This window comes from Felis catus, chromosome D4 (genome assembly GCF_018350175.1).
Source record: "Felis catus isolate Fca126 chromosome D4, F.catus_Fca126_mat1.0, whole genome shotgun sequence".
In the NCBI taxonomy this organism is placed as follows: domain Eukaryota; kingdom Metazoa; phylum Chordata; class Mammalia; order Carnivora; family Felidae; genus Felis; species Felis catus.
Window position 1 is genome coordinate 78,074,245 of NC_058380.1, and position 18,663 is coordinate 78,092,907.

Sequence of the window (18,663 nt, forward strand, 5' to 3'; positions counted from 1 at the left end):
CAGACACCCTCTTTACCGATTGAGGCTCCAGTATATCTATTAGACATTGACCTCCTTACCTACAGATGCAAACCTTGATCCATCTCACCTAATGACTTTTGCACTAAATGATTTAGGAGAGAATGGATGACAGAAAATAGAAAGAAGGAAGGAAGGAAAGAAAGAAGGAAGGGGAAGAGGGAAGGATGGAAGGAAGGAAGGAACACAGGCAGGCAAGCTCTCATATTCAAGTTTAGTTTTACTGAAATGTCTTGAAGAGACACATGAAGAGTTTCTGAAAAAATAAAGTAGAGCCAGATCACTCAATATTTACATGCTGAACATGAGAACTTTAGGTATAATCATAGTTTATATCAAACTTTTAACTGCCATCATGTTTATTTCATATCATATGACTTAATACTAAAATTATTAATTTGATATCCCTGTGAACTTTGCTCTTGCTAAACTTCCTTTTGGAAACACTTGTATTTGTCAACACTACTCTTAAAGCATGGCACCACAAACTGTACATATGTATTGTGTCTCTCTAGGAAGCAAGTAATACGTTGCAATTACAATTCCAACTTTACATTGAGCACTCACCTTTCTAACAACATGACCAAGTACTGTATTGGCAGCTTTATATATACAACAGAATTTTAGAATGTAAAGTTTGACTAAAGCCTATACTGAAAGGATATTCTAGACTAAGAAGTCAACATTTCAAAATAGTGAATGATAACCTGACACCTTTTCAACCTTTATCTCTTATTATGGGTATAACACCATCATCAAATGGAGAGTGAAGGAAGAATTTTGGAAATAGTTCTGTGTATGCTTTAAGTCTTACATTTTTCCCAGAGCACCATTGGAAAGGGCTTCCCTGTGCACTTCACAAGAGTACATGGGCCTTTAAGGAAGCCATTCGAAGAGCTTGTTGAATCTCCATCTTGTTACTTACGCCTGAGTTGTACCTGAGAAATGTAAACATCAAAAGCCTGGATAAAGTGACCTATGTCCTTAGAGTAGACAATTGTAGTTTGAGAAAAACCACCCTCCCCATCAAAGGATTATGGCCTTTACCCTAAATCAGATCTGGGCCATGCCGTAAAGAGTACTGGTTTGGAGTTGTCTAGAATTGTCCAAGAGGTTTGCCTGGAAGGAGGGGCATGAGGACCAGAGTAGACCTGAAGACTATGGGCTGAGCAGCAGAAGGTAAGTTGGCAGAGATGAGTCATGAATATTGAGGTGATGGATACTCTGAATCGGGGGAAGTAGTGCAGGAGGAACTCAGGATGGACACAGATAGCATTAACCATCCATCACGTGCACACAGCGCTGATGCTAGGTCTTCAGCCAATGCCAGTCATGGAGGAATGTTCCTCCTTTCTCCCTTTCCTGTCCTCCACCCCCACTCTGATTAAGAGTGTTTAGAAGCCAGAATAAAGGGAGAGGAGCAGATGCCTGTCCATGTACATTTTTGCCTCCAGGGTGTGAGACTAAAGCAAGCTTGGAAGAAGGAAAGGGAGAAGCTTTAAATTTATATCAAGTTCTAGTTCATGAGGATTGTAAGGGACAGGGCACATGAATTATTAAAATGAGGCAGAGGTTTATAACTGTGTTACCTTAGAACTTTTTCTATCATGACCAGAGTAGATAAGGTGCCTGAGGGCAGAGAAAACAATTGATGTGCTACAATGGATTGTAGGTTACTTTATAATTACACCTTGTATGACATACTTGATCAATGAAAGATTATACATGCATTGTATCATTGAAAACAACCCAATTTTATAAATGATGCAAATGGCTCAGATATTTGCTATGATTCAGAGTCACAGAGCTCTTTAGACGGAATAGGGATTTGAATTTATGTTTAACTCGTACTTAAGCCCAAGCGCATAACTACTGGGAGCCCTGTGAATTTGTGTCATCCACACACTGATAAAAATGATTTGATCACTTTATCGAGTGTTTGGAAACTTGAGACAGAAATTCACGAGGCCCAAGTCCTGAGGGGTTGGGAAAGTCCCTTCTTCCTATGGACAGAAAACAAACAACAAAAACAAATGAAAAGCATTCATAAAACGTAGTAAGGAAATGTACAACTGCTTAGGAAATTTAAAGCTACTGTATGAATATACATTCCAATGTTTAAATTCAGCGGTCTTGTGCTCGCTTTGGCAGCACATATACTAAATTTGGAACGATACAGAGAAGATTAGCATGGGCCCTACGCAACAATGATATGCAAACTCATGAACTGTTCCATATGTTCATTCATTCATTCATTCATTCATTCATTCAGCGGTCTTTTAAAGGAAAAAAGCATCATTGAAATCTATAAGCACCACTTCCTTATTACTCCCCAATTATATTAACAAACAACAACCATGAAAAACAACTGAGTGTTTATCCTGTACTCAAACTAAACTCATGTTTTCAGTAGCCTGTACTCTTCATTTAATTTTTTAATTTTTACTTCCACAAACCTCTTTTCTTCTTTCCTCGCTTCCTTCCTTCCTTCCTTCCTTCCTTCCTTCCTTCCTTCCTTCCTTCCTTCCTTTCTTCTGTCTCCCTCCTTCCCTCTCTTCCTTCTTCTCTCTCTCTCTGTGTCCTCAAATATATCCCCATGCCATACAAACATAAGAATTTTGGGGGTAAAAACAGAAAACTAGCACTTCACTTGGAAAATGATGTAATAGTGATTAAACAGGTAATATGTATATAGCACCTAACTAAGTGACTAGTAAATGGTAAAATCCTCTAAAAATTATCCTCACTTTAACAACACAAGCCTTTGTAGATATTAAATGTTGTAATGTATTAAATGATGTCACATGTGTACACAGTATACAGTAAGTTTTTTTAAAAAAATCGAGGCCTCCACATGTGCATATGCATTTATCTTTTTATCACATCTACCTTTCAATGCCAGATTTAAATCGCCTGTTCTCCCTGGAGTTTTCTCTGGTAAGCCCTGCCCATATGAATTGGTTTCTCTCGATATCCTCTCTCGTACTCTTTAATTAGCATTTAGTTATTTTTCTAAATAGGCTTCATTCTGTATTGTATTATTTTAAAGATTCACAAGAACTTTTAAAACCATTTTGTTCAATTCTTCAAGTTAACAATTTAGGACCTCAGGCCAAAGGAATTAAGAAACTTTCCTCAAATCACACTACGTTAAAGGCAAAACAGTTGCCCTAATTCATCATTAATCTTTAATTACTTTACTGAAAGCTCCACAAGGACTAAAATTATACTACATTCTTTTATTATCTTTATTCCCTGAGGCTAATAGCAGTGGTAGGATCACCAAGTGGGCGCGCAATATATTCTTGCTGCGTTAAATTTTACTGATTCTACATACACAAGGGGTTTCCAAATGGGGTTGTGCACAAGACTCACCTGGGGCCTTGTTAAAATATATAGACTCCTGCCCCTACCCCCAGAGATTGCCAGTCTGCACATCGAAGTGGGTTCCAGGAATCTGCATTTGTAAGAGATGCTCCAAGGGAGTTGATCTTAATGGTCCAAGGAGTAGTGCTTGGGAACTACCTCCAAGCCTATTCTGGAATACTTCCAGGGAAAAAAGCCCACAATTTTGCTTAGTATCATGTTTTGGTGTCTAATAGACCTTATAACTAAAGGGAATAAAAGTTCTTCATAATGCTGGGCTAAATTCTCACTACTGCAATTTCCTCCCTACTACCTCGGGTAGAATGGCTAACAGCTGGTATTTTAATAACCCTTGAAGATTATTATTAAGTTACTCATCCACCTTCTCTTCTCCCAGCTAAATAGCTCCAGTCTTTCTTAGCTACCTCCTATAGGCCCTATTTCCTAAACCCTCATCTTTCCCACAGTTGCCTAACTTTTGAAGTAAGACTAACAGCCTATTATTGTGCTGTGTTACATGAGGTGTAATGAAAGGCTATTTAGAATTTTTGAGAGGAAGCACTGTATTAGTAGGATATGGGTTTGAGAGTAATGTTCTTGTATCTCTTGTCTACATACACTCTATTAGGTTTTGGTATCTCTAGGCAGATGGAGAGGCAGTACGGTGCCAGGGATAGAGCTTCATATAGCTAGGCAGGGCACCACAGAGTTCCAGGCCAGTGCTTCTACTAACTGGGTAGGTGACTTAAAGCAAGTCATTTTCTCTGTTATTTATTTCCTTACAAGAAGGCAGTATATATACTTCCTAAACTCTAGCAGTTGTCATGAAGCTCCAATCAGTGCAGCATAAGGAACTTTGCAAAGTATGATGTTCATTCTATGTCTAGACTTTAGACCAACACACAAGAGGTTGGTGGGATGGAGTGAGGTAGAGAGTCAGTAGTGCATCAATAGCTTGGGGATAAATATTGTAAGATTACCCCACAAAATCCAGTGTCTGAGACACAATTAGGACAGACCAGCAGGGAAACCCATCGCTGGTTGAGCCAAAATTCAAATGGGAGTGCTCTTCCTCCAGCAAACTAACCAGCGATTTTCTTGGGAAGGTAGATGTTGCTCTGAACTCTGATTCCTGTCTCTGACCACCACAGACCTGATTTCTCAGCGTGATCCTCCTCATCATGCCTCAGCTGTTCTATCATTCCTGCTATAGTAGCTCCATTGCAGTCCTGCCAAAACCATTATATTTTATACCAAGATGGCTTGGACAATAATAATATCCACCGTCAAAGAAGAAATTTTATGTAGGGTGTTGGCTGTAGGGGAAAGACTGGTAAGTATCATCATCACTAGCTACCCAGGTCTATTAATTACTCAGTAATCACTGTAGCATTATTGAGTAACCGATTGGCCTTGGTACTAGGTGATAATGATGCCAGGCTCTGTTCTAAATGATGCAATGTACTACCTCATTTAATCATTTACTACTATTATGAGTTAGAGAATATAATGATTTCATCTTACTGATGAAGAAACTCAAGTAGAAAAAGATGAAATACCTTGATTGAGATCCTACAGTAACCTGAGCCTCAAAAGCAGACAACTGAACATCAGAACCAATGCTTGTGAACACCACACTAATCAAATTTAAGGTTAGCGATGAAAGTACACCCTGATGAGAAGAAATGATGGCATTTTCATCCTGTTCAAGGGAAACATCAATCACAACTTCATTACTAGAGATTGAAGTCCTAACTTACTGGCTTAGCATGTAAGACCTTTAAAGGTCTGGATTCAAATTTTTCTCATAGCCTTATCTCCAGCAATCCCATCTCTGCACACCATGTTCAAAGACAAATGAAACAGCCCCCTGCTTGTCACTTCTGCCCCAAGCTATCCCACTGTCCATGGTTGTTTTCACTGTTCTCCCTGCCTGTGACAGTCTTTACAAGATTAGCATGGCCAAATCCTCACCTTTTCTCAATAAACAATGGAAATGTTCCCACTCTATTCCTAGTCCCTGATCCAAAAAAAAAAAAAAAAATGTTAGTTTTGAACATCAAGCCCATCTCAAAAGCTATCTTTTTACTTCTAGAATTTTCTGTATTACCATGTTATGTGATAATATCACTCTTAAAAATCAGTGATGTCGAGAGCATGTACAATGTGCTAGAGACAATGTCACATGCTTTCCTAACCCTCATGGCAGCCCTATGGTGTTGGCATTATAATTTCATTTTATAAGGAAGGAACTGAGATTCACATAGGGGAATGCAAGGTCATACACATCAGATCTTACATCCAGATTTTTCTAAATATAAAAACTGTGTTCTCAATAACCACCCTATGCTACTTTATTATTTAGTAAACTTCTTGAAAACAATGTTTGCATCTTGCTCATATTTGATTCATAACACACTGCACGTGGTAGTTGTCATGCATTCTTTTTTTCTTTCTGTTTTCTTTTTTTAAAAAAAATTTCCTTGCAAATTGATGTAAACTGAATTCTGTCTTAGAGCAGAGGCCTTCATAAAACTACACAATTGTTCCAAACAACACAACCTGAAACTTTCTTTGTCTTTGTTCATTGTTGATGAGTGTGTGCTTGTTCTTCTAGTTACGTTACTCTTTATTCAATCTTTGCTTTAAACTGGCTTTCATGTTCTTGCTGCTGAACTGACAATCCCTCATTTCAGCTGTTTGACAGCTCGCACGCCCTGCCTGCCAGCATCAATATTTACTAATGGACCCTTTCTCTTACAAAAGCTGTTTGCAATAAGGAAAGATAATGAAGAAATTACTTGACCCCAGACACACAGCTAGTGGTAATGATGGCCCATGTCACTGGGCCTTTCTGCCATCTGTGCCCAAGCAAGGGGGCAGGGCAGGGAAAGGATGGAGGAGCTGAGACAGTGGAGGAGAACTCCAAGGAGAGAGAAGGTTGATGATTCAGAAGCAGGAAGGGAATAACCTTTCGTAAGCCTGCTTCTATGGCCCAAACGTTTTATATGCATGATCCCATTTAATTCTCAAAACAGTATGCTGAGATAACTGTGGCTGATCCTTTTGACTTGGTCTTAAATGAAAAAACTGTGAACCAAAGAAGGTAAATAAATGGGTCAAAGGGACCGAGCCAGAAAGTAAGGGAAACTGTGTATCATACTTGTTCGAGTCCCTGAAATTTGGAATTTTGCAAGAATGGATTTGAATCGAGGCTTCTGCCAGACGTTTTGTGACCTTGAACAAGTTTTGTGTGTGTGTGTGTATGTGCACATGCACATGTACACATGCATGGCAAATTCTCAATATTCATTTTTTCCTGTGTGTAAAGTGAAAGTAGTAAGAGAATCAACTTTGATGTGTCACTCTGACGATTAAATAAGATAATAAGCATCAAGTTCTTAGCCTAGTTGTGGACACAAAACAACTCTGTAGTACACACATGACAGGCATTCTATTTTGGTTTTTCTTATCAGGACTACAATTAAATGATGGATCCCAAACTCAAATGCAAGCCTGCTTACTTCTGAATTCCATTCTATTTCCATTCCTTGACAAAATCTCAACAAGTCAATTGAGTGAAAGGATATAGAAGGGGCGATAATAAAGTTCTGAATAGATCCCCTTGTCATTATAACACACCTTGTTATGCAGATTGAGATAATGGAGACCCAGATTTGTATTTCAAATTTTCAGAGCCTACCAAGTTTAGCCATCTTTCTGGTGGCATAATGGTAACTTATTGCCAAGCTTAAGTTGGTAAACTTCTCTGGGAAGCAGGAATTCCTGTCCCCTCAAAGGTCCTTCTAGCTGGAATAAGAATCAAACTGACGTGAAACAGTTTAACCGGAGAAAATAAAATTTAATAGTATACGTACAGGGAATCCACATAGACACGGGAATTCCAAAGACAGGCAAAATGAGGTATATATGTCATCCTGGACTAAAGACAAGGGGGTAGGAAAAAGGAATGCAATCCACAGGGCAAGAAGAAGAATAACAGATGTTTGGAAATTAGATGTTTGCCCTGCCATACGGATGGGTCCCTAGATAAAATGCATCTCTGCTAATAACCCTTATTCTGGCAAAGACCCCCAACTTAGATTCTTCAGTGTCGTTAAGGGAGGGGCAAAAGTTTCCCTTGAGCCCCTAGGGTCTTGATTTACTTCAGCTCAGAATAATCTTCATGCCAAAGTTGCCCATCTTGCTGTGACCTGCTCTCCTATCATAGTTTTATAGTAAAATTAACTCTATCATACATAGAATGTCATCATAAAAGTGGCAGAATATGGTATGTTTGAGTGAGAGAAAAGAAGCTCTTTATGCATACTATGAATTTGCAGGTTCCTCTGTTTTTATAGTCAACATAAGAATTTTTTTTTCTGTATTTAATCCTTTGAAGATGAAAGAATGTAAGACGACTAAAAATATATATAATCCTAAAATCCTGGGGATCTGGCTTTCAGTTTTAATTCTGCCGTGTACTGTACAGACTTGATCAAATTGCTTAACCTCTCTTCTGTATATTTCCAAAGCTGTAGAAATGGGGAAAATGAGCTCTCATATATTTTTTATAGTCAGCTGTGATAATGTGTATAAAGTGCTCTGTACAGCTATAATTCGTATATTTGATAAATATAAATTCTCTTTCTACTTATTTATGAATATGACTAGATTGATTACTCAAACTCGGTCTTACTCTGTAGAAGGTAGAAGTTTATGGTAAGTATTTAGTTACTAGGCACATTAATGTCATTGATCTCTGGAAAATTTGACAAAAGACACAAACCTTCCCCCCCTTCCTACAGAAATGCACATGGGTATATGTGCTCATAATATCAGGCCTGAATTTCTCTGGAAATGCAACCCCTACAGCCCACCTGTGTATGGACCCTAATGAGTAGGACTCAGTCTCTCTCCACCTTCCTAGTCCAGACCCCCACTGTGAACCTAATGTGGCAGTATTGTTCCACAATAAGTATGCCGGCCCCTTTTTCTGACATCAGCTCTATAAAGAGTTGGTACTTTGTGAGCCTTTGAAAGAGAGTGGGTGTGATTTGGCTGAGAAGCTGGAAGAAAGCAGATGAGGTAGGAGAGCCTCAGTGGGTTGGTCATGAGAGGTCACAGCACAATGGAAAGCTCTCTGCACCACTCTTGCTAATGGCAGAGTTCTGTGACCTCGGTAGTCACTTACTGTGCCGAGTTCTGCCTACAAGAGCCAAGTGTGCTATTCTCAGTCCTCTTACTGGCAACTTCCCCTGAAACACCACCTCCCACCCCTCCCTCCGTGTCGTGTACTTTCATGGAGCAGAGAGACTCTGAACCTGGGCTCTGGCCCGTTTTTTGACCACGATGAATTTCAGGATCTTTCTCATGACCTCTTTCCCAGATAGATGGTTTCACAGATGAGATGGTATCTCTGAATTGCAATAGAGGCTGGTTAAGAGTCATAGAGTCACTGGTGACCAAATACTAGTTTTCATTGGGTCTTTCATGACCATCCCCAGGAATAACTTTCCATTCTCTTGTGAATTGCTTCATGACACTCCCACCAGGCTTCATGACCTTTATTCCTTAACATACCTGTCTCCCCTGCTGAATAAGGAGTTCCTTGACCAAAGGGACACTCTTCCTGTGTATGCAAACCATGATGTTAAAAGTCTGGAATATGGCTGCTACAAAATAAATGAAGAATGAATAAAGGAGAGGATGCAAAACTAAAAGAATAAATCTATAATGTGCACAAGTATGCCTTAGGTTATAGAAAACATACTGTAAATGTCCTTTCCACAGAGGGGTCTACCTTGGCCATACAATGTAGTATTTACAGCTGGTTGTAATCATATTTTTTGTGTTCATTTATTTAATATTTTTCTCTCTTATGAACTTCATGTGGGATCATTACTGGAAGAAACATAGCACTTGGAACAAATGTCAGTGCTCGATACACATGAATAGAACAAACCGAGTCAATCACCTCTCTTCCTTTCTGCCCTTCCTCCCTTTTTTTTTTTTCCTCTCCATCTTTTGTGCTTCTTATTCCTCTTACTTGGGTTCCCAAACTTATTTGCCTTTTGTGTTTCTTCTTCATTTTTTTTCTTTTTTTATACCTCCTTTTTTCTTTCTTTCAAAAAAAATTGTACATGATGATGATGAGGATGATGCAATTAATAGTGATCACTTATTTTGAGTGTGCTATTTACCAGACACTGTTCTATGCATTTTACTAAAATTAGCTTACTTAGAGATCCCCCAAATCTCTATGCAATAGTTGCTACTCAAATCCCCAGTTTGCAGAAGTGGAAGCAGAGTCTTGAAGGGGTTAACTTGCTGCCCCAGGTTATGGAGCCAGGAAGTGGCAGAGAGGAGTGCAGACTAGGGTGTCTGACTCCAGAAGTCATGGTCTTTAACCACTAGGATACACTGCCTCCTGAAAACATCAATGGCCTCAAGTAATATATTATAGAAATCTTTGGAGAGCTTTGGATTTAAGGATCAAAATAGCATCAGATGGTTTTTGAATTTTCTTTGTTACTCTTTCTCTGGTTTCTTAGGAAATTCACTTCAAATTACCAACCTGAAAATGGATCTGACTGGATTGAAAGTCTGAACCACTCTGGTCTCCCCTGCTGTCACAGACAACCTGACAGCCTCCATAGTTCTTGATCTGGGGAATTATGGGAGAATCTTGAACCTGTCAGTATGCTTGACCAGGCCCTTGTCCTGCGGGTGAATGACAGCAGCACCGTTTCCATCTCCACTCGATTTTCTGTCTGGAAGCAGCCAATTCTCAGAGCTCTATGCAGAATATCTGCAACTGAGGCCCCCATTAAAATACTTGCAGTGTGAAAGAAAGTGGGCATTAGGTCAGAAAGAGAGCACTGGCTGAGAGGCAGCATACCTGAGTCACAACCCTTCCTTAAGGTCTCCAGCTGATGTGGAGCAGTCACTTGGCATTTCTAGACCTCCATTGACTTAATTATTATCTAGGGAGATTAAGCTAGCATATCATTTAAGGTCCCATTCCACTATAAAATTCTCTGAACCTCACCAAAAACCACACACAAAGGAAGAAAAGCAAAATGGTGAATTGCCAGCTCAGATAGTTTGACTCCAAGATGGACAATTCAACTCTGAAACTTCTTAAATCAGAGTGTATGTATGACTACGTCCTCCCCTTCTCCAAAGGACGTCCTTACTGAGTATTAGAATATGAAAAAGAGTAATAAGCTATGGCTTATTCAGGGCAGTAAAACAAAGAAAGAAGAAGGTGAGTCAGGTGCTGTGAGGTATAGAGATCTGTAGGGAGTGAGCATTTAAGTAAGAACAATGAAGAGGGGAAAATGGGCCTGATGTGATCTGAGAGCAGGAGCCAGACTTTATGTAGAGAGCTGGTAGTGAGTGCAACAGAACTCACTCGAACCTGAGGCTGGATGTACTGTTGCAGGTGGCTTTTAGTAACAGCAAATTCTCCTCCAACTGATGCAAACGATGAAAAGGATTTATGAGCTCATGAAGTAGAAATCCAGGGTAGGAAGCTCTTCAGGTGGGTTTGATTCAGTGGCTCAGCGATTTCTGAACACAAGTTCTTCCATCTGTCTGCTCTGCTTTCTTTTGTGGCAGTTTCAGCTTCCTTATAAGGCTGGTTTCACTCCTGGGGTGAAAATTATTAAGCTGTTTCTCATCCCACATTACCCAAGAAGAGCTAGCGGGATGGCTTTGGGCAGCTCTCCTAGAAGATCAAGGGGACTATTGCTCAAAAGCCCTTAGAAAATCTCCTTTCATGACTTACTGATCCAACTTCAGACACATGTCCATTCCTAATTCAATGTCATTGGCCAGTCTGTTGAACATGGAATGCCTCCGTTACCCAAACAAGTCACTGTACCAGTGGGCTAGGTAAATTGTGAATAACGCAAAAGCTGGGATGCTTAATGTCCCCTAAGCTCATGACTTCTCAGAAATGGAGGAGAGAAAACTTGGATATAGGGAAGCAGCTACCATGCCCACACTTTGAAAAGGAAAATACTGAGAAGAGCTGACGACACATTTTATCTTGAGGATCATCCCCAAATGATTGGCAGTGGTCTCCTGGAAAGGTGTGTTGAGAAGTCTTTCAAAACTTCATGAGAATATTCTATATTTCATTATGAATATCTGCTGTGGCAGGCTGCATGACATGGTTTTAACATTCTTAGCAGGAAATTATATTAAAAAGAAGAAACACTTGCTGCCTAATTTCTGAAGTCTAGTATATTCAGAATGAAGAAAAGATGAAGGTATTGCCAGGTAGCATTGAGTCCCACATCTTGCACCATGGACCCTGTCACTAAACTAAAAGTTAGGTTCACTAAATGGGTTTTTCAGATTTTGAATACTTTTGCCAGTAGATACACTGGAATGAGTGAAAAGGAAATAGACTTAACACAGCAGATGAGGTGAGACAGAGCTAAATTTGATACATAAAATCTTTAATTACATCTAGGAAGTAACAATGTTACAGAGGAAGCTGCTTCGAAGATGAGCTACAGCCCATGATCAACACACCTCTCTCTTCTGGTCATTGGTACCTGGGTGGCCAGACACCATCAGAGGGTAGACAAAGTAGACATCTGAGGGGACATTGTCCATGCAACAATATGGGCTTAGACCTAATGTGCAAAGAACAATGATGCACTTGATTGTAGGGACAGGCAGAAGTTGGTAAGTCACTGTTTCAAAATATTACATCCAGGAAACATGTGTCTAGTACTAGCTGAATATATAATTTTCTCTCAGGAAATCTAGAAGACATAGACATAATCTCTATCTACAACAAATTTGCAATCTACTTGAGATGTGGGTGAGGTGGGTTGTACCAATCATAGTCTAGCTAGGGAAACAGAAACTACTATGAGAGGAAATGTGGTACAGATAATTTAGTACACACATGATGGAAGAGTTTAGAAGCCAAAGAGGGACAGCGAGGCAACTCAAGATTAGCAACAGCTGAAATCTACCACTATCCCTAAGCTTTTGAGGGGAAAAGGGAAGAAACCATGCTATTAGAACCCTGGGCCAGGATCTTGTGGAATCACAGCAAGTCTTCCCAGAGTTTGGAGGAACATGGGAGGAACTGGAGAAACATGGGAGACACAGTCACTAATGTAGACACCATGTGAGGTAGAGATAGAGTTGGGGGTTGAGGGGAGAAATACCTTGCTCTCTCCCTTCTTCTCACTCCCCAGTCTCATTTAAGTATTCCTGCCAGCTGAATATATCTGTATGTCAGTTTATGTGGGAATCTGGAGTGTGCAGCCTACAAGACTCTGTCCCACAGAGGACGAAAATGGATCCCAGGGAAAACAAGGCAGAACTGGTACAGGGAATGTCACAATAGCTACTACATGTCAAAGCCTGTGCAAAATGTTTAATGTTCTCTGTGTTGTCTAATCTTCCCAACATACCCGGAAATAAGTTCCATTATTCATCTCCATTTTTTAAAATGAGAAAACCAGCTTGGGGCAGTTAAGGAACTGCCCCAACTCAAACAGCTTGTAAGATGCCAAGACAAGACTCAAACCCATGTCTGCCTGTCTGTCCAGTCTGGGTTCTCCATCACAAGTTGGTAGGACATTGAGTACCAGAAAGCAGGATGTTTGCTGTGGTATAAGGTGCCCACATTATTCTAGGCAGATGGAAAGAGTTCTCACTGGGCGTATCCAAGAAATAATCATGGAGGCTTCAGCTTTGGAGCTATTCCTTCAAAGATGAAAGCACAAAACTGACTATGGCCAAAGGAGATATGGGGATGATAGGAGGAAGGAGGTAGTTACTGGTGATCCTGGTTCTGCCTGGGGGCAGCATAGGAACAAACAATGACCATAAGATGCAGGACATAAGGAGAGAGTGTATGTGTTATCTAGCTCAGCTGCTGGATGGGATAACATCCAAAATATAATTTAGAACCTGATGTTAGAGGGCCTCTGAATTAGACCAGACATCCATTTTAGAAGAAATAACTTAAATGCACATCTTTTATAATAATCTTTCACATTTGCATAATTCATAAAACTCTTCTAAATCAATGATTCCCAGCCAGCCTCCAAGGGAGCTCAGCTTATTTTTGCTGATTGTAAGTGACGGAATTGAGGCTCAAGAAGGGTAAGCAACTTGCCTATGATCCCATAGCATTGCCTGCGACTTCAGGATGAGCGCTCATGCTGCGTGGCACCAAATCTCCAGTCTCCTTTCACATAATGAATGTGAATTTCTGAAGAAATTATGTAGTTGGTTTCAGACCACAGCAAGTACCGCTAGGCAATTTAAAATGAAAAGAACCCTTATTATAACACAAGAGAGAGATGCATGGATCCTTGAGGCCAAGCTGCATTGGAGACTTGATAGTCCACACTTGATAATGGACTCAGATGGAGGAAACCTTCTTAATTCTCTCTTGGTCTGTTTCATCTTTACCCAGCCCAAAAATTTCCTTTACTTTTCCAGTCCACCCAGAAAGTGAAAGAAAGAGAAGGATACCCACATCCTAGAAAGAAGTTGGGTCTGCATGTCTAGTCACTCAGATATCCTCATCTAATCTCTCCCCCACACTCTCAGGAAGGAATTCTGGTTGGTCTGTTTTGGTCAGGTGCTTCTGTTTAGTCCAGTCAGCACTGAGACATACTTGTAGGAGGTCATGCTAGTCAAGATGGTTAGCAGGGACTCTTACTGTACATGAGAGCACAGGGTACAGGACAGCATCCCTTCAGATGGCATTTACCACAGGACAACTTTGTTAGCATAGGAATTGGCTACACTGTGGGCTGGAAGAAAAGGCCATGTTTCCACTTATCGGAAGAGGCTCAAGACCAGTACAGAGGAAACGCAGGGTGCTTGGTCGCTCCATTTACTTGTGGGACAAAGCTATGCCTCATCTGGGGCAAGGCCCCTCGAGCAGAGTAAATGGAGGAGGTGATGTAGGTCTCCCCATTAGTTCAAATCCTGTCCTGGAGATTTCGTTCCCCAGAGTCTGTGGCTCAGGTAAGAAGAAGGCCACCACACGAAGAGATTAAAGATTCATTTAGGATTTGCAATTTCATTCAGAGAGCTGAGAGCCTGGCTCTCTGTGATGTACTGCTCTATAATAACCTTAGAACCACCACTGTTTCAGTCATTCAGGAATCATGTTTTATAATAAAATTGTTCGTTACGTGCGTACAGTTAACAAAGCACCTGTGTTGTCCTTATTTCATTTGATTCTCACGGTAACTTTTTATAATAGGAAAGAGTACAAAAGGCTCTTTGTTCCCCTCTTTTAGCATGTGCATCTACTGAGGTTTGTAGAGGCTCACAGCATCGCAAGGCAGTTGGTAGTATTTCAGTTGTGGGCCAGGTCTCTTTGTGCCTACTATACCACAGTCTCTGCCTCACAACATCCCTCTTCTACTTTTTCCTTTTCCTAAAGTTCATTGACTGCCCCACTTTGGCTTCCCAGTAGTTAAGTGTTGTTGTTTTTTTCCCTTCTAGAATGTAAGGTTATGTGTTAGAGTCAGATCTTTCTATTTATTGTCATATCTTCCTCTTCATTGCTCACTAATTCCTACAACAGACATATCTCGGGATGTGGGGTCAGCATTTAACAGGTATTACCTTCCAATATGTGAGAAGTCCATCTGATGAAATCATAATTCCTAGCTTAAACAGACAACCAGAATAAAATATATGCTAAAGAAAGACAACCCCCCTCCCCACACCCCCGACACTGGATTATTTTGGCTCCTTGTTAGAGTGTTATTTCTAAATCTCTTTGTTTCCCTTGCTTTCCTCTTCATCCCTAATTTTATCTCTCTATAAACATTTTTTAGATTCTTTTTTCACTTCAGATTTGAAGGAGCGGTACCCAGTATTTTTCTTCTCAAAATTGGGTGGTTTGGCATTGGAGAGAGACTTCTCTAATTCACTGTCACACAACCATGTCACCATTTCCCTTCCTCAGCAAGGTGGCTTTTCTCCATAGCCCTCTTTAGACATTCATGCTTTTGGAATTTGCATATCATGATCTGAGGAAGTGGGGCAAAGTTGGTGGTGATTTTCTAAAAAGTTATGCTGTTATCCACATAATGAATACATGAAGCAGACATAAGGGCTCTGCAGATATCTATCTTTTTTTAACCAGAATAGAGTTTGGAATTTTGAATATTAGAGCCAGAAGCAACTGCAGGAGTCCCTTGGCATTGTGCCATCGAGGAAGCTGAGAGAAAGTGTAGCAAAGAGTCCTGCCAAGACTACAAGTCAACTTGTAGGTGAGCAGCTTCAGCACCCCAGGCTAACAGGGTGTTTGGTGAACCTCACTGTCTGCCTTAGGGGCACAGGCCAGCCACCCCCTTGCATTGAAATGAAACATTTAGGAGGACTCAGTGAAATCGTCTTTGGAAATTTCCAGCTGGGTTGCACCCTCCTAATACCAGGGTTAAAAGCACAGGGTGGGTGTAAAGAGCATTTCCAAAGGGCAGGCTTCGGGGGTGGTGAAATTGGGGGTGGAGAGGAGAGAGATGGAAAGAAAAGGTTTTTGTGACAAAACTCTCACTGGGAGCCGAACTCATCTGCTGGGGGGAGTTTGTTTGATGTATATTTAATTGTGGATATCTATTGAAACTGAGAGTGGTGAGTTCATGGTGTGGGTTGCTTCTCCTGGGAGATGGTTCAACCTTTGCCTCCTCTTTCCCCCAGCAGGAACCAAGAGGAAGGGAGGGTGTGGGGACGGGTGAGTGGGACTGAATGAAGTTTTGAAGTAGGATAAGATACAAATCTTGTTGCTGAGCAAATCCTGGCCTTTTCTGGGCATCAGTCTGGGAAAGGTGACCTAGTAAGGAGGGGGGCTGTGTAGTGCAAGGTGTTTAGAGTGATAATACTAGGCAGAGCATAGATAGTCCAGGAAGGCTGATGTCAACCTACAATGAGAGAGGGCTGGAACAATCTATTAAAATATTAATAACAAGCCAGCCAACATTGATAGAGCCTGACTGTGTGCCAGGCACTGTACCTGGCACTTGGCTTCAGTGAGCTCATGTAGCCTTCACAGCAACTTCATCTATGAGAGTGTTATCCCCATGATAAAGACCAATGAGACCAGAGTCTTCAATAAATTGCCAAGATCACAAAACTAGTAAGAGGAGAAATGGGATTGTGGTCCAAGTAACTCTGTTCCAAAACCTATGCCAGGTGATAGGAAGAGGTAAATTTACAGCATTAACATAACAGAAACACTTTGATTTTTAGAGCCAGATTTTAAGTCCATTCTGACTCCTGACTCTGTGCTTCTAACCATGATTTCTTTCTAAACCCTTGGCCAGCCCAAAGTGCCCAAGAAAATAAATCAGCAAATGGAAATCAGACAGGGTTGGGTAAATAGCAAAGTCTGGTGAGAAGAGAAGGATCAAACAAAATGGTTAGGAAAGAACAAAACAGTGTTGGGAAGCCAAGCCAGCAAGCTGAGAATATAAACCTTGTGGTTATGACAAAGAATTCACTTTAACAGGCTTGTTTTTCCATTTTCTCCCCCCAGCTGATCTGATGACAATCTCATTCCAACTAAATTCTCTTGTGTCGTACATCTCTGCTTTTCCATCTCATTTTCTCTCACCTATTTTATTTCCATTCCATTAAACACCGCCTCCTCTTCCTTCCTGACCACTCCATTTTCTGCCTGGCCTCGAGATGCTCCCCGAGCACCACACTCCCTCAGACAACTGTCTTCTTCCTCTGCTGGGTGACTAATAGCTTTTTGCTGATGTGCTGGTCATCTAGGGGGCAGGGAGCGTCTACCCCTACACAGGACCTGGGGAGGGGACCCAGCTTCAGTGGCATGAGAGGGCAGAGAGGTGGAGGAGGAGGAAGCAGGAAAAGAGACCAGGGATATACCAGGGAAATGACAGAAGCAAAATGAGAGGGAAATAGGATGGAAAGAATGCAAAGAATGAAGACAGAAGAGAGAGAAAAAAGAAAAGAGAGGGCAGAGCAGAGAGAGGGGAACATACTGAGAAAACAGTAAAGACAAGGGACTGGAGATGGGGACGAGTAAAGGGAGGCTGAAGAGGAAGAGCAAAGTGATGCAATCAGGCAAGTTGGGGAAGCAGTGAGAGACAGAGAGAGCCCTTGGAAAGGAAGATGGAGAGAAAAGGAAAAGGAACCAGCGGGAAGAAGATACATGTAAGCAAAATAGATTAACAGAGATCCTTAGATAAAATGGAAAGATGATTTGTTTCAAGCCTATCTCGTCCCTTGCCTCAGCAAACACACCATTTTATTTAACAACACATGAGCACATTAAAATAGCTAAAACACAAGTAACACCATGGAGCTGTGTAGGTAGGGAATATTGTTTGGTCAGTGATGTCTCCCTGGAGACCCCAGGGCTTCACTTAAGCTTTAGGGATTACACAATCATCATCATAATTGCTAATATTAACTGAAAATCTACTATGTGCTCGCACTGTGCTTAGTACCATGCATATATTATCACATGTAATTCCCACAACAAGCCTATGCTGCAGGTACTGTTATTATCTTTGGTTCTTAGATGAGGAGGCAGAGGCTTAGAGGGGTTAGGGTGACTCCAGGGCTGCACAGCCTTATGTGCCACACCCAGCATCAAACTCAGGCAATACAATGCCAGAGCCCATGCTCTTAACCACCAAGTTGCAGAAAAGGAAGCAGCCCTTAGAGCTGGACAGATTCAAATGTTGACTAAGCCTTGTTCACCTGGCACCATTCTGGTGGTCGGAGGATAATCAGAGATAAATAAGATATAACCTTGTCTCCCAAAAAGGTAATAGGTAGGATAGCAGACACATAAATGCACAGTTTACCCTAGGTGGGAATCGTGCTTTCCTGGAGGTGGGAACTCAGTTTTGTAGGGACAGAGATGTGGAATGGCCCTTCATGGGCAGAGTTTGAAGGATGATGCTCTCTGCAAAGGTTTATTCTTTATTTTATTATTATTATTATTTAAATGAAAAGACAGGAGACAAATACTTTAGGCTTTGGGGGCTGCAAGTCTCTGACAATAGCTCAACTCTGCCTTGGTAGCCCCAAACGAGCCCTCAACAAATGAGTAAGCAAGCATGGATGTATTCCAAAAAGACCTGTATTCATGGCAATGAAAGTTGAATCTCATATAATTTTCATGTGTCACAATGATTATTAACTTAAAACAATTTTTTTCCAATCATTTAAAAATATAAAAAACATTCTTAGCTCATTGGTGGTAGCTCACTAAGGGCTGTGGTTGCCCAACTCCTG

The 18,663-nt window shown here is 40.9% G+C and overlaps 1 long non-coding RNA gene and 1 other non-coding gene across 2 annotated transcripts in view; both read left to right on the top strand.

Moving 5' to 3' along the window:
• Positions 1-18,663, top strand: part of LOC123381540 — a 321,455-nt gene that overhangs the window by 65,748 nt on the left and 237,044 nt on the right. The gene's annotated exons all lie outside the window — the stretch shown is intronic.
• Positions 2,154-2,260, top strand: LOC111557704. Its single transcript, XR_002737932.1, has one exon. It is a non-coding gene; the product is annotated as a U6 spliceosomal RNA (small nuclear RNA).